The sequence below is a fragment of the Bubalus kerabau genome, chromosome 5, assembly GCF_029407905.1.
Source record: "Bubalus kerabau isolate K-KA32 ecotype Philippines breed swamp buffalo chromosome 5, PCC_UOA_SB_1v2, whole genome shotgun sequence".
NCBI lineage: Eukaryota > Metazoa > Chordata > Mammalia > Artiodactyla > Bovidae > Bubalus > Bubalus kerabau.
This window is the reverse complement of record NC_073628.1, coordinates 14,162,866-14,176,954: the sequence shown is the minus strand read 5'-3', so window position 1 is coordinate 14,176,954 and position 14,089 is coordinate 14,162,866.

The following is a 14,089-nucleotide window of genomic DNA, read 5'->3' as shown; positions in this document are numbered from 1 at the left end:
TTGGGACATTCTATAAGACAAATCATGCCACTTCCTCCCAGTTTTTTAACAAATAAATGGCTTTAAAATTGGGAGAGAGACAGTTATTTAGTCTTAAAAGAGAACAACTTAAAAGTGAAACATATGAGTACATTCTTTCAATAAACTGTGAAAACACATCTGTTTTTAGAGAATCAGGGAAATTTGAACATGGACTGGATATTAGATGTTAATTTTATTTGGAACAAAATACATTGTGGTTATCTATATTTTGTGAGATGGTAACCTTTTCCTTGCTTATTTAATTTATATGCAGAGTACATCATGAGAAATGTGGGGCTGGAAGAAGCACAAGCTGGAATCAAGATTGCTGGGAGAAATATCAATAACCTCAGATATGCAGATGACACCACCCTTATGGCAGAAATTGAAGAGGAACTAAAAAGCCTCCTGATGAAAGTGAAAGAGGAGAGTGAAAAAGTTGCCTTAAAGCTCAACATTCAGAAAACTAAGATCATGGCATCTGGTCCCATCACTTCATGGGAAATAGATGGGGAAACAGTGGAAACAGTATCAGAATTTATTTATTTGGGCTCAAAAATCACTGCAGATGTTGATTGCAGCCATGAAATTAAAAGATGCTTACTCCTTGGAAGGAAAGTCATGACCAACCTAGACAGCATATTTAAAAGCAGAGACATTACTTTGCCAACAAAGGTCCATCTAGTCAAGGCTATGGTTTTCCAGTGGTCATGTATGAATGTCAGAGTTGGACTGTGAAGAAAGCTGAGCACCGAAGAATTGATGCTTTTGAACTGTCGTGTTGGAGAAGACTCTTGAGAGTCCCTTGGACTGGAAGGAGATCCAACCAGTCCATCTTAAAGGAGATCAGTCCTGGGTGTTCATTGGAAGGACTGATGCTGAAGCTGAAACTCCAATACTTTGGCTATCTGATGCAAAGAGCTGACTCATTAGAAAAGACCCTGATGCTGGGAGGGATTAGGGGTGGGAGAAGGGGATGACAGAGGATGAGATGGTTGGATGGCATCACTGACTCGATGTACAGGAGTTTGAGTGAACTCCGGGAGTTGGTGATCAACAGGGAGGCCTGGTGTGCTGCGATTCATGGGATTGCAAAGAATAGGACACAACTGAGTGACTGAACTGAATTGAACTGACTGATAGATCAGACATCCTGGAGTGTGAAGTCAAGTGGGCCTTAGGAACTACCAAAGATAATGGAGGTAATGGAATCCCAGCTGAGTTATTTCAAATCCTAAAAGATGATGCTGTAAAAGTGCTTCACTCAATATGCCAGCAAATTTGGAAAACTCAGCAGTGGCCACAGGACTAGAAAGGTCAGTTTTCATTCCAGTCCCAAAGAAAGGCACTGCCAAAGAATCTTCAAACTATTGCACAATTGCTCATTTCACATGTTAGCAAAGTAATGCTCAAAATCCTCCAAGCTAGGCTTCAACAGCACTTGAACTGAGAAATTCCAGATGTTCAAGCTGGATCTAGAAAAGGCAGAGGAACCAGATATCCCGTTGCCAACATCCGTTGGGTCATAGAAAAAACAAGAGAATTCTGGAAAAATACCCACTTCTTCACTGACTACACTAAACCTTTGAACATGTGTATCACAACAAACAGGAAAATTCTTAAAGATAATGAAATAACAGACCTACTTAACTGCCCCTGAAAAACCTGTAGGCAGGTCAAGCAACAGTACAGTTGGATGTGGAACAATGGATTGGTTCTAAATAGGAAAGGAGTACATCAAGGCAGTATATTGTCACCCTGCTTATTTAACTTATATGCAGAATACAACACAATATGCTGGGCTGGATGAAGAAAAAGGTGGCATCGAGACTTCAGGGAATAATATCAATAAGCTCAGATATGCAGATGACATCACTCTTATGGCAGAAAGTGAAGAGGAACTAAAGAGCCACTTGATGAAGGTGAAAGCAGAGAGTGAAAACGATGGCTTAAAACTCAGCATTCAAAAAGCTAAGATCATGGTATCTGGTCCCATCAGTTCATGGCTAATAGATGGGGAAACGATGGAAACAGTGACAGACTTTCTTTTCTTGGGCTCCAAAATCACTGCAGATGGTGACTGCATCCATGTAATTAAAAAACACTTGCTTCTTGGAAGAAAAGCTATGACAAACCTAGATAGCATATTAAAAGGCAGAGACGTTACTTTGCCACAAAGGTCCACATAGTTAAAGCTATGGTTTTTCCAGTAGTCATGTATGGATGTAAGAGTTGTACCATAAAGAAGGCTGAGCACCAATGAATTGGTGCTTTTGAACTGTGGTGTTGGAGTAGATTCTTGAGAGTCCCTTGAACTACAAGGTGATCAAACCAGTCAGTCCTAAAGGAAGTCAATCATGAACATTCATTGGAAGGACTGATGCTGAAGCTGAAGCTTCAATACTTTGGCCACCTGATGTGAAGAAATGACTCATCTGAAAAGATTCTGATGCCGGGAAAAATTGAAGTTGGGATGAGAAGGGGACAACACAGGATAAGATGGTTGGATGGCATCACCAACTCAATGGGCAGGAGTTTGAGTAAACTCCAGAAGTTGGTGATGGACAGGGAGGCCTGGTGTGCTACAGTCCGTGGGGGTAACAAAGAGTTGGACATGACTAAGTGGCTGAACTCAACTGAAATGAACTGAATGTGTCCTGCTTGAGGACTGTTTCTCCTTCCTGATTCTGACTAATCTTGCTATCTTGCTGCTACTGCTGCTAAGTCGCTTCAGTCATGTCTGACTCTGTGCGACCCCATAGACAGCAGCCCACCAGGCTCCCCCATCTCTGGGATTCTCCAGGCAAGAACACTGGAGAGGGTTGCCATTTCCTTCTCCAATGCGTGAAAGCGAAAAGTGAATGTGAAGTTGTTCAGTCGTTTCCGACTCTTAGTGACCCATGGACTGCAGCCTACCGGGCTCCTCTGTCCATGGGATTTTCCAGGCAAGAGTACTGGAGTGGGGTGCCATTGCCTTCTTCACTTGCTATCTTAGAATGTATATTATGGGAGTGGGTCTGGTAGGATCTTTCTATTAAGTCCTAATCCTATTATCCTAAATGTAAATTGTGGGAGTGGGTCTGGTAAAATTTTTACAACCTTGAGACATTCTTTTAATTTATTGTAATCACTAAATTAAAAAAGTATATAATTCCCTTGCTGAAGACTAGCAAGTGGCGCACTCTCTGTCCCCCTTTTGATGTCTGTGTCAGAAACTTTCCCTGTCTCTTACTTATTTTAAAAAACTCTCTTACACAAAAGCCTTTGAATGATCAAGCTTGATCCCTGGTCCTAAAGCTAAATCTTCTTCTTCAGAGATCACAAATCTGACATCGTTCACCATAAGCTATCAATATGAGATGTTTATTTTCTTTGGAACAAAATACTGTATTTTGTACATAATAGCATTTTCCCACAAATACTCATTATGTATATTTTGTGAAATGGTCATCTCTTCCCTAAAATACTTCAGGAAAAATGAATAAAAAGTAAAAACAGGAAATTAAATGAGGGTCTGTCTTGATTTAAAAGCAGATTTGCATAGGTGCAATGGATTGAATTGTGTCCACCCCCAAATTCTGATCCTTAAATCTTGATGTGATGGTATTAGGAGGTATTGCCTTTAGGAGGCACTAAGTTGACATGGGGTTTAAATGGTGGGGACCCCATGATTGGATTAGCCTCTACCTCTTTTTCTCTCTTCTCCCTCTTCCTCCTTCCCCTCCGACACCACATGTGAGAACATAGTAAGAAGAGAACTGATGCAAGTCAAGAATATCTTCACCAGGAACCCAACTGCCCACCACCTTGATCTTGCATAGTCTCCAGTCTATGACAATCTGTGGGACTAAGAGTAGCTTTGTAGTTATTGATGCCAAATGATGAAATACAGGGTTCATGACACTATTCTTTCTTGTATTTGTTATCTTTGAAACTATTTTGTAATAAGAAATTTATGAAATCCATTTTGAAGTTTCTGTCTTTAGTGATACACTGTGGAGCTCAAGGTAGCGTATTCAGGCAGGTCCCCAGTGAGACAGTGGTTGGAGAAACACATGCTCATTATTCCAGGTCTTCTCCTGTCATCTGAAAACTGCCCACCACACCTTAACAACTCTACCCCCACCACTATCTGCATCTCTACTCCCGTGTTAAGCTGCTTAGTTATCCAGCTGGAAATATTGATGATTCAGGACAGGGTCTGGAGAAAGAAGGAATGTGGTCATTATTAGAAAGAATTAACTGGACCACCCCCTCCCTGGTTTTCTCTTCTTTAGTGCTATCTGCAGGTGATAGGCACGGAGAAGGCAATGGCAACCCACTCCAGTACTCTTTTCTGGAGAATCCCATGGACGGAGGAGCCTGGTAGGCTATAATCCATGGGGTTGCTAAGAGTCAGACACGATTGAGAGACTTCACTTTCACTTTTCACGTTCATGCATTGGAGAAGGAAATGGCAACCCACTCCAGTATTCTTGCCTGGAGAATCCCAGGGACAGAGGAGCCTGTTGGGCTGCAGTCTATGGGGTCTCACAGAGTTGGACACTACTGACGTGACTTAGCAGCAGCAGCAGCAGGTGATAGGCAGGGCCTGGGTAGGGAGGAAGCCAAAGTGGGGCTGTGGGGATAGATTGAAGGGAAGGGTGGAGGAGTTCACAACCTAGTCACCAAGAGGTGGGCAGGTTGTTCAGGACATACGAAGGAAGAAGCACTGGGAAAAAAATGGTTCCTACCAAAGGGCAAGACTTACCTGGGTCTTCCGGTTAAACTTGCTGGAGGACACTTCCTTCCTGCTTGAATTCCTGCTCCAGACATGGAGGGGATAGAGCTGTACTCACTGCTAATGAGTCAAAGGGAGAGGGACAGCCTCCCCCCAGGGGCCCTTTGATTCCACTCTTACTGTGGGCATCATCCCCAGCCAGTCAGCAACATGGAAGGTCATCCAAAAGATGACCTATTCAAAAAACTATTTAAAATACTATGAAATTTATCCAAGAGTCTTCTTGCATCTTATTTCCATAATTCTTTTAGGGAGATGATTCATCGGCCCAACGTGAGTTTCTGCTGAAATCTACAACCTTCCCATTTGATAACTTCTGACTTATAACTACCTGATCTCATCCCACAGGACCCAAGTGGCAGAAAATTCCGGGGGGCAAGGCCTCTAGGGTCCTCCATGTCACAGCAGCTGTGTCCAAGTGGTCTACCACTCCCTGTTCTGAGCTCTGGATCCGTGGACATCACCAAGCAGTCACGCCCCCCTGCATACCAGATGCAGCCTCAGCATCCTCGGTGACATGCACCTCTGAGCCACTTGTTCACTGATTGACATTGAACTTCAGTCTGGAGCAAGTCCAGTCTCCCTCATTCAAGAGCTGGGAAACCAAACCCTGGGGTGTATTACTCACCTTAATGCTCTAGGTGGGATGGGGAAGTGCTGGGACTCAGGTCCTCTGGTTCTCAGGGTGGGAGAGAGAGCTCCAGGAAGGGAAATATCATCAATTGTATCCATGGCTGGGCCATTCTCAGAGGTCTGCAGGCACCAGAGTGAAAGTTCCTTTTCCCTTGACCCACAAATCTGGCTCTGATTCTATCATCAGACATGCCTTCTTGTAGAAGCAGGAAAGCACTACTTAGAGCTGGTTCTGCTGGGTTCCAGGCACAGTGGGGGCAGCCCCAGCTGGAGTGGCCCTTGGAAGCTGTCACACAGGTGGTGCCTGACTGACTCCCAGCTCAGCAGCCCCAGAGCTCTGGCTCCTCATTCACACAACACAGACCTTTGGGAAACTGGGTCAAATCGACCTGGGTTCACACCAAGGAACATTTTCTTCTCAGACTTCTGGCAGCTTAGATGCAGTGTCTTCCTCCTTCCTCAGGGAACCTTTGGCTGAGTGAGATTCAGGGGGCTGCGGCTAACCTGGATTTAAGGGATGTGTTCCCTCTTTGATGCTGAAAAAAGACCTTGGCGCTTTGAAGGCTTTGAAAAGGGGTGAGCCAGTCATGTTCTTTGGGGACTTTGATTTATGGATCTGGTTGGGTAAAAAGAGACAAAATTCAAGGCTGGGCTTTGCTGGGTCTGACGATTGTGAGTTATATACCAGCCACCAGGCTTCAGGGTCAGTTGCTAATGTTAGTCACAGGCCACCTTTGGAGAAGGAATAGAGGAAAGAGATTTTGGGCAGAGAGCAGTGTGGTCAGGGGGCCGCAGGATCACGCAGGGCAAGATGAGACAAGAGCAATTCCTTGTTTCTTGGCTCTATCAGTTCCCTGGAATTTCCACCCCTGAGGACAAACACACATAGAGTCACTGGTGGTGACCCTGGCACCTGATTCTCCTGGTGATAACCAGTTTGTGTACACAATCCTGAGTCCAGCAGCCCTGTGACAGCCCCAGTCTCCCTTCTGGGGAGGATGAGATGGTGCATTGCTGGTAACTCACAACTGAAGTATGTAATGAGGTGCTGGTGGGTGAGCTGTGACCATCTTCCAAGTGTGGAAGGAAGATTGCAGGTGGAAGGGTAGTCATTTATTAAGCTTGGTTACCTTGGGCCTTTGCAGTGGCTATTTCCTGCATCTAGAATGTTCTTCTCCTGGCTTTCTGCATGGCTGGTTCCTTCTTAACATTTAGCATCATCTCAAATGATTCTCTCTCATGCTTACCTTCCCAAGCCACTCCACTCTCACAAGCACAGAGCCTGATCCATTAAAGAGTCCATAGACACTGACTGCACTTCCCTCCTTCAAGAACAGAATTATAATTAGCAAAGTGGAAGGTGGGAGAGTGACAAATTGAGAGTTTGAGATTAATATAAACACACCACTACATATAAAATAGGTAATCAACAAGGACCTACTATATAGCACAGAAATTCTACTCAATATTCTATAACAGATATGGGAAAAGAATCTAAAAAAGAATGGATGCATGTGTATGTAGAATGGAGTCAATTCCCCATAAAATTAATACTAACACAATACAGTAAATCAACTGTACTCCTATATAAATTAAAGCCACTTAAAAAAAAAAAGATGACCTCTAGAGACCCGTGGGTCTCTTTAGACTCACAGGTTTCCAAATATGATGCTGCAGAGGGCAGAGTGGGTGTAGAAATCTTGACATTATCTGAGATTGCATTTTGCTGAGCTTTGGTATCCTTTTGCTTATAGTGTCATCTTTGATTTGTCTTTAGAGGATCTAATACAATGGTCTGTAGACATGAGCTAGGTGTTAGTTGAAGAATGAGAGGTAGGTGTTGGAGGGAATATGAAATATCAGCTCCCTAGCCTTGGCTTGGAGCACAACTTATGTTTCAGAGTTCCTTGTGGGAACAGGCTGCAGCTTCCCTCTTCAAGACTTGCAAGAAATCAGACCAGGGCTGGTTTCATCCTTTCTCCTGTCCTCCTTCCCCTGTGACCTCACTGGTTTCTTTTGCAGAAATTAAAAAAAAGTTTTGGCTGCACTGGGTCTTCACTGCTCAAGTCTTCTCTATTAGCAGTGACAGGAGCTACCCTGTAGTTGCTGTGCTTGGGAGTTTCATTCCGGTGTTTTCTCATGTTGCACATCACAGATACTAGGACACACAGGCTCAGTAATTGTGGCCCACTGGCTTAATTTGCCTGCAGCATCTGGAATCTTCCTCAACCAGATCTCCGATGCATATTCCAAGCACCCAGCAGATGGGCTCCTAACCACTGGATTTCCTTCTGGGAGGAACTTCGAAATAAATCTCTTTTACATGAAACTTGGAACCATGGCCTATTTTTGAGGAGACTGATATAGGATTGTCCCCTTCTTCAGGCAACCTCCTGAGATCAGGACTGATTTAGGTTCCCCTCCCAAGTGTTCCTACAGCATCTTGAAGCTGTCCCCACCATGTGGCTTTATCCAACTGTTTCACTCTCCTCTTTCACTTTCATTCAAGAGGCTCTTTTGTTTTTCTTCACTTTCAGACACAAGGGTAGTGTCATCTGCATATATGAAGTTATTGATATTTCTCCTGGCAGTCTTTATTCCAGTTTGTGCTTAATCCACCCTGGCATTTCACATGATGTTCTCTGCACATAAGTTAAATAAGCAGTTTGAAAATATACAGCCTTGATGTACTCCTTTTCATATTTGGAACCAGTCTATTGTTCCATGTCCAGTTCTAATCTTGACCTGCAAACGGATTTTTCAGGAGGCGGGTCAGGTGGTCTGGTATGCCCATCTCTTTCAGAATTTTCCACAGTTTATAGTGATCCACACAGTCAAAGGCTTTGAGGTAGTCAATAAAGTAAAAGTAGATGTTTTTCTACAACTCTCTTGCTTTTTCAATGATCCAATGGATGTTGGCAATTTGATCTCTGGTTCCTCTGCATTTTCTAAATCCAACTTGAACATCTGGAATTCATGGTTCACATACTGTTGAAGTCTGGCTTGGAGAATTTTGAGTATTACTTTGCTAGCATGTGAGATAGTGCAATTGTGTGGTAGTTTGAACATTCTTTGCCATTGCCTTTGGGATTGGAATGAAAACTGACCTTTCCAGTCCTGTGGCCACTGCTGAGTTTTCTAGATTCGCTGGCATATTGAATGCAGCACTTTGACAGAATCTTCTTCTATGACTTGAAACAGCTCAGTGGAAACTCCATCACCTGGACTAGCTTTGCTCATAGTAATGTTTCCTAAGGCCCACTTCACTTCACATTCCAGGATGTCTGGCTCTAGGTGAGGGATCACACCTTTGTGGTTATCTGGATCATGAAGATCTTTTTGTACAGTTCTTCTGTGTATTCTTGCCACCTCTTCTTTTTTTTTTTTTAAATTTTATTTTATTTTTAAACTTTACATAATTGTATTAGTTTTGCCAAATATCAAAATGAATCTGCCACGGGTATACATGTGTTCCTGATCCTGAACCCTCCTCTCTCCCCATACCATCCCTCTGGGTCGTCCCTGTGCACCAGCCCCAAGCATCCAGTATCGTGCATCGAACCTGGACTGGCAACTCGTTTCATACATGATATTTTACATGTTTCAATGCCATTCTCCCAAATCTTCCCACCCTCTCCCTCTCCAACAGAGTCCATAAGACTGTTCTATACATCAGTGTCTCTTTCGCTGTCTCGTACATAGGGTTATTGTTACCATCTTTCTAAATTCCATATATATGCATTAGTATACTGTAATGGTGTTTTTCTTTCTGGCTTACTTCACTCTGTATAATAGGCTCCAGTTTCATCCACCTCATTAGAACTGATTCAAATGTATTCTTATTATTGGCTGAGTAATACTCCATTGTATATATGTACCATGGCTTTCTTATCCATTCATCTGCTGATGGACATCTAGGTTGCTTCCATGTCCTGGCTATTATAAACAGTGCTGCGATGAACATTGGGGTACACGTGTCTCTTTCCCTTCTGGCTTCCTCAGTGTGTATGCCCAGCAGTGGGATTGCTGGATCATAAGGCAGTTCTATTTCCAGTTTTTTAAGGAATCTCCACACTGTTCTCCATAGTGGCTTTATTAGTTTGCATTCCCACTAACAGTGTAAGAGGGTTTCCTTTTCTCCACACCCTCTCCAGCATTTATTGCTTGTAGACTTTTGGATTGCAGCCATTCTGACTGGTGTGAAATGGTACCTCATAGTGGTTTTGATTTGCATTTCTCTGATAATGAGTGATGTTGAGCATCTTTTCATGTGTTTGTTAGCCATCTGGATGTCTTCTTTGGAGAAATGTCTATTTAGTTCTTTGGCCCATTTTTTGATTAGGTCATTTATTTTTCTGGAGTTGAGCTGTAGGAGTTGCTTGTATATTCTCGAGATTAGTTGTTTGTCAGTTGCTTCATTTGCTATTATTTTCTCCCATTCTGAAGGCTGCCTTTTCACCTTGCTAATAGTTTCCTTTGATGTGCAGAAGCTTTTAAGGTTAATTAGGTCCCATTTGTTTATTTTTGCTTTTATTTCCAATATTCTGGGAGGTGGGTCATAGAGGATCCTGCTGTGATGTATGTCAGAGAGTGTTTTGCCTATGTTCTCCTCTAGGAGTTTTATAGTTTCTGGTCTTACGTTTAGATCTTTAATCCATTTTGAGTTTATTTTTGTGTATGGTGTTAGAAAGTGTTCTAGTTTCATTCTTTTACAAGTGGTTGACCAGATTTCCCAGCACCACTTGTTAAAGAGATTGTCTTTAATCCATTGTATATTCTTACCTCCTTTGTCAAAGATAAGGTGTCCATATGTGTGTGGATTTATCTCTGGGCTTTCTATTTTGTTCCATTGATCTATATTTCTGTCTTTGTGCCAGTACCATACCGTCTTGATAACTGTGGCTTTGTAGTAGACCCTGAAGTCAGGTAGCTTGATTCCTCCAGTTCCATTCTTCTTTCTCAAGATCGCTTTGGCTATTAGAGGTTTTTTTGTATTTCCATACAAATTAGGAAATTATTTGTTCTAGCTCTGTGAAGAATATTGTTGGTAGCTTGATAGGGATTGCATTGAATCTATAAATTGCTTTGGGTAATATACTCATTTTCACTATATTGATTTTCCAATCCATGAATATGGTATATTTCTCCATCTATTACTGTCCTCTTTGATTTCTTTCACCAGTGTTTTATAGTTTTCTATATATAGGTCTTTAGTTTCTTTAGGTAGATATGTTCCTAAGTATTTTATTCTTTCCATTGCAATGGTGAATGGAATTGTTTCCTTAATTTCTCTTTCTGTTTTCTCATTATTAGTGTATAGGAATGCAAGGGATTTCTGGGTGTTGATTTTATATCCTGCAACTTTACTATAGTCATTGATTAGTTCTACTAATTTTCTGGTGGAGTCTTTAGGGTTTTCTATGTAGAGGATCATGTCATCTGCAAATAGTGAGAGCCTTACTTCTTCTTTTCCAATTTGGATTCCTTTTATTTCTTTTTCTGCTCTGATTGCTGTGGCCACACCTCTTCTTAATATCTTCTGCTTCTGTTAGGTCCATACCATTTCTGTCCTTTATTGTGCCAATGTTTGCATGAAATGTTCCCTTGGTGTCTCTAGTTTCCTTGAAGAGATTTCTAGTGCAGGCTTGAATTAAAGATACTGTACTACTCTATACAGTTCTGTACATTAAAGTACATAAGAACACTATCACTTGTCAGAGATGTAACCAAAATAATGTATGCCAGACCTGTGAACAAACTAATGTGATTGGGCATGCAAATGCACTTTTACATCTTTGAAAGTTTTCAGCTTGAAAGTATATAAATAACAGACTTGCTATACAGGTATTCTGTGAATGTATATGGAGTAAGTGAACAAAAGAAAAGAGTTAGTAGCTGCCTTCTCTTTTTGCATGTATTATGACCACTCTGAATATGAATGTCATTGGATATAATCAAGGCCTAGTGCATGGGAACATCACTGCAAGTGACAGAGAACCAGGATCCCAGGAGAAGGGACAAGATCCAGGGTTGGCTGAAAAGAACCAGAAGTACAAAATAGGAAGAAACAAGTTTTCACAGGTTTATGTGAAAGACTTAGCAAATACCATCCCAATTTGTGTGTAGTGATTGATCTTTGGTTTAGAAGAGTAGCCCCTGTGGCTTAGGATGAGCCAGATAGGAGTGGAGAGGAGACTGAATCATGAAAATCAAACATGTATCCCAGGTCAAGTATGTCTAGTATTGAATAGATTTAAGTCCTGTCAATTTATTTGCTCCCTCTTGGGCAGAATTAGAGTAGTAAAAGAAGGAAAGTCATCACTTTATTCCTCTTTCTGTCCAGTGAACATTGATTTCTAATGTAATTTCTTTATAAACAGAGGATGTACTTTGTATTATTGAAGTCTTCTAACTTACTGTTCCATATAAACTTTGGGGCTTTTCTGTGCCCAGGCACATGGGGCCCTGGGGCCTGGCAAGCTCTATTTCTGCTGTAGACTGCCATGCATGGGGATCTGCTGTCATTTGGGGCCTGAGTTATATCTTCAATCTGGGTTCACATCTGAGGGGTTAACTCTAGTCAGATTTAATTCTATCATCTATGTTCTTTCTTCCCATGTCTCTTTTTATCCCTGACTTCTTCGTGACTGAGTAGTTTTTACAATTCCCTTTATTAACTATAACTCTTTTTTTAAATGGTAGGTTTAAGATTCATGGTATGCATCTTTAACATCCACAGTCTATCATCAAGTGATCTTTTGTGCCTTTACATGTAGAATAAGAACCTAATCATACTATACTCTCATTTCCTCCATCCTGTACTTTTTGCTATTGTTGTTAAACATTTTACTTCTACATCTGGTATAAATTACACAATACATTGTTACTATCCTTGTTGTACACAGTCAATTATTTTCTAAAGCAATTAATTAGAAAGAAAAAGCTATTTTATTTAAAAATTATTTATTTATCATTTCAATGACAGTTGACCACCTCACGTGAAGAGTTGACTCATTGGAAAAGACTCTGAGGCTGAGACGGATTGGGGGCAGGAGGAGAAGGGGACGACAGAGGATGAGATAGCTGGATGGCATCACCGACTCGATGGACGTGAGTTTGAGTGAACTCTGGGAGTTGGTGATGGACAGGGAGGCCTAGCATGCTGCAATTCATGGGGTTGCAAAGAGTCGGACATGACTGAGTGACTGAACTGATGACAGTGTTGGGTCTTAGTGTGGCATGCAGGATCTTCCTTGTGGTAGGGACTCTCTATTTGAGGAGGGCAAGCTCAGTACTTTCAGCATGTAAATTCTATTCGAGACATGCAAGCTTAATTACTCAGTGGCATGTAGGACCTTAGTTCTCTGGCAAAGGAACAAACCAGCATCCCCTGCATTGCAAAACAGATCCTTAACCACTGGACCACTGGGGAAGTCCGTTTATTTACCTTTTAATATACATTACATGTTAATCATTTTGGGTACTGTTCATTCCTCCTATAGATCCAGATTTACACTTCCTTTAAATTTCCTTCTGACTTGAGGCCTTTTAAAAAACATTTCTTGTTACATTGGTCTGTTGGTGGTGATGCAGTCTTATAGTTGTTGTATGTCTTAGAAAGTATTTTATCTTGTTTTTGATATGTATTTTTCTTGGGTATAGAATTGTGAGTCAATTATATTTCTCTCAGCATTTTAAGCAGAGAAGGCAATGGCACCCCACTCTAATAATCTTGCCTGGAAATTCCCATGGACGGAGGAACCTGGTAGGCTGCAGTCCATGGGGTCGCTAAGGGTTGGACATGACTGAACGACTTCACTTTCACTTTTCACACTTTCCTGCATTGGAGAAGGAAATGGCAACCCACTCCAGTGTTCTTGCCTGGAGAATCCCAGGGACGGGGGAGCCTGGTGGGCCGCCGTCTATGGGGTTGCACAGAGTCGGACACGACTGAAGCAACTTAGCAGTAGCAGCAGCATTTTAAGATGTGGTACCAGCGTCTTCTGACTAACATTGTTTCATATGTTTAATCTGCTGTCATTCTTATTTTTGTTCTGTGTCTCTTTTTCCTTCTGGCTACATTTCTCTGGTTGATTGTTTTAAACGATGAATTATGATATGCCTTTGTGAAGTTGTACTTGAGTTGAGTTTCTATGTTTATGGGTTTAAGTTTTCATCATTTATAGAACATTTTCAGCCAGTAATTTTGCAGTTCTTTTCTCTATTCTCCTGTCTTTCACTTCCTGTAACATATGACCTGCCTCTTGAGAAATCTGCATGCAGGTCAGGAAGCAACAGTTAGAACTGGACATGGAACAATAGACTGGTTCCAAATAGGAAAAGGAGTACATCAAGGCTGTATATAGTCACCCTGCTTATTTAACTTATATGCAGAGTACATCATGAGAAACCCTGGGCTGGAAGAAGCACAAGCTGAAATCAAGATTGCCGGGAGAAATATAAATAACCTCAGATATGCAGATGACATCACCCTTATGGCAGAAAGTGAAGAGGAACTAAAAAGCCTCTCGATGAAAGTGAAGGAGGAGAGTGAAAAAGTTGGCTTAAAGCTCAACATTCAGAAAACGAAGATCATAGCATCTGGCCCCATCACTTCATGGGAAATAGATGGGGAAACAGTGGAAACAGTGTCAG